The sequence below is a fragment of the Myotis brandtii genome, unplaced genomic scaffold (genome assembly GCF_000412655.1).
Source record: "Myotis brandtii unplaced genomic scaffold, ASM41265v1 scaffold1067, whole genome shotgun sequence".
Classification (NCBI taxonomy): Eukaryota; Metazoa; Chordata; class Mammalia; order Chiroptera; family Vespertilionidae; genus Myotis; species Myotis brandtii.
The window spans coordinates 1,030,951-1,033,862 of NW_005353618.1; the positions used below are offsets into that span (position 1 = coordinate 1,030,951).

Genomic DNA, 2,912 nt, shown 5'->3' on the forward strand with positions numbered 1-2,912 from the left:
ACAATACAGAGGAGGAACAACTCAGTCCATTCTATTTAAGAAGAAATGAGACCCAAAGAGGAGCTTTGCATCTTAGACGCATTCAACTAATAAAAGAGAATCATATCCAAGAGAAGTTACAGGGTGTGAGACGGGAAATGAGAAAGGAACACAACTTATGAATATGTAAAAGTTTCATTCTGTCGCATTTTAGAAACATGTTCAAGTTTGGAGGGTTTGTGTGAGTGTTAGGCTGCATTTATGCTCCCCAAAGAAGTGGAATGACTCACTTTTCCTTCTATTGCTTCCAATTTTCTAGCCACAACACCCATGTTCATGCTGGGTTTTTGTTTTTGTTTTTTGTCCAAAATGTACTTCCTCCCCATCCTTCTGTGTTTAACTCCCACTCATGTTTCAAGGTCAGTTCAAATGCCATGCAGTCCACAAAGCCCGTCTTGCTTGCCTTTCTCTCTAAACTTCAGCAATTCACCCACGTTACATTTACGGTGCTTGCATATAGTGATACTATTTCATTATGGTAATTCTATAATTTCCTAACTATATCCCCCCACTAAATCGTATATTCCTAGATCAAATCAAGTTTGAGTATGATTATCTCGTGAAATGGAAACAGCGAAAAACATCTGACAAACACCATACCAGTTAACTCGTCCTAAAAATTGACATTTTCTAAGAGACTCCTGGTCCACGGGGCAGCAGCTCAAGAGCAAAGGGCTTCCGGTGCTGACCACGCTGGGCCAAGCACATTGTCACCAGCCTCTCCCACTGGTTAACTCGGGGGGAAATGCAAAAAGCAGATTCTAAAAAGTAAATAACAAGTGAATGGGAAGGAAGTTAAACCCTGAGGAACGACCTATAGGAGGGGACAGTTTCTCGTTGGGTGTTTTCTTGTTTCCGGCTTTGACCTGTGAACAGCCCAGCAGGGAAATGGCAGCAGGTCCAGGTAGCGAAACCCAGAAAACTTCAGACGTCATCCAGGGCCCAGCTCTAAGGATTCGTGTGTCTCAAGTCCCTAGCAGTAACTGCTTGTCTAACTTCCCTTAGGTGTTCTCATCAGATTGTGTTTTGTTTCACATTATACTAGAGGCCCAGCGCATGAAAATTCGTGCACTGGAGGGGTTCCCTCAGACCGGCCTGCCCCCTCTCACCGTCCGGGACCCCTCAGGGGATGTCCTACCGATGGCTGCAGTCCGGCCTCCCTCTGCGGGAGGTGACCGGGCCAATCAGGGGAAGGCAGCGGGCCAATCGCAGTGCCCCCATCCCCCCCTCCCTGCTGCTGCCTCTGGCCTCCCTCTGCGGGAGGTGACCGGGCCAATCGGCCAATCACAGTGCCCCCATCACCCCCTCGCTGCTGCTGCCTCTGGCCTCCCTCTGCGGGAGGTGACCGGGCCAATCAGGGGAAGGCAGTGCCCCCATCACCCCCTCGCTGCTGCTGCCTCTGGCCTCCCTCTGCGGGAGGTGACCGGGCCAATCAGGGGAAGGCAGTGCCCCCATCACCCCCTCGCTGCTGCTGCCTCTGGCCTCCCTCTGCGGGAGGTGACCGGGCCAATCAGGGGAAGGCAGTGCCCCCATCACCCCCTCGCTGCTGCTGCCTCTGGCCTCCCTCTGCGGGAGGTGACCGGGCCAATCAGGGGAAGGCAGTGCCCCCATCACCCCCTCGCTGCTGCTGCCTCTGGCCTCCCTCTGCGGGAGGTGACCGGGCCAATCAGGGGAAGGCAGTGCCCCCATCACCCCCTCGCTGCTGCTGCCTCTGGCCTCCCTCTGCGGGAGGTGACCGGGCCAATCAGGGGAAGGCAGTGCCCCCATCACCCCCTCGCTGCTGCTGCCTCTGGCCTCCCTCTGCGGGAGGTGACCGGGCCAATCAGGGGAAGGCAGTGCCCCCATCACCCCCTCGCTGCTGCTGCCTCTGGCCTCCCTCTGCGGGAGGTGACCGGGCCAATCAGGGGAAGGCAGTGCCCCCATCACCCCCTCGCTGCTGCTGCCTCTGGCCTCCCTCTGCGGGAGGTGACCGGGCCAATCAGGGGAAGGCAGTGCCCCCATCACCCCCTCGCTGCTGCTGCCTCTGGCCTCCCTCTGCGGGAGGTGACCGGGCCAATCAGGGGAAGGCAGTGCCCCCATCACCCCCTCGCTGCTGCTGCCTCTGGCCTCCCTCTGCGGGAGGTGACCGGGCCAATCAGGGGAAGGCAGTGCCCCCATCACCCCCTCGCTGCTGCTGCCTCTGGCCTCCCTCTGCGGGAGGTGACCGGGCCAATCAGGGGAAGGCAGTGCCCCCATCACCCCCTCGCTGCTGCTGCCTCTGGCCTCCCTCTGCGGGAGGTGACCGGGCCAATCAGGGGAAGGCAGTGCCCCCATCACCCCCTCGCTGCTGCTGCCTCTGGCCTCCCTCTGCAGGAGGTGACCGGGCCAATCAGGGGAAGGCGACGCCCCCATCACACCTCTGCTGCAGCCACTGCCAGCGGTAGCTGCCATCCACGCTTGCCTGAGCCTCAGGCAGCTGCTGCAGCTTTGTCCGGAAGGACGTTCGAAGGATGTCTGCCCTAATTAGCATGTTATCCTTTTATTAGTATAGATTCAAATTGCGCATAGCTCGGATCCCTGCAGACCAATTCCGTAAATAAATGCTAAGAAACCCATAAGTCAAGATCAGTGGTTGAGCAGTAAAGAACTGTGTTCACCAGAGTTTTAATTTGTGGGATAATTTTCATAAATGCTACAGACCAAAAATTTAAGAATAACTAGTCTTCACATGTTAGTGGTTAACTCTATTTTTAAAGTTCACACGCCTCAACCATTTTTAAGTGCTTTCATCTCAATTACTTTTTCAGTAGTAAACTAACTACTAGTCAAAACAGTCATGTAACACAGAACTGCGCGTGTTCTACTGATGGTTGACCTGCACTACTCCTCACATG

At 55.1% G+C, this 2,912-nt stretch overlaps 1 protein-coding gene across 1 annotated transcript in view; it reads right to left on the reverse strand.

Moving 5' to 3' along the window:
• Window positions 1-2,912, reverse strand: part of DNAH7 (dynein, axonemal, heavy chain 7) — a 151,931-nt gene that overhangs the window by 49,332 nt on the left and 99,687 nt on the right. The window lies entirely within an intron of this gene.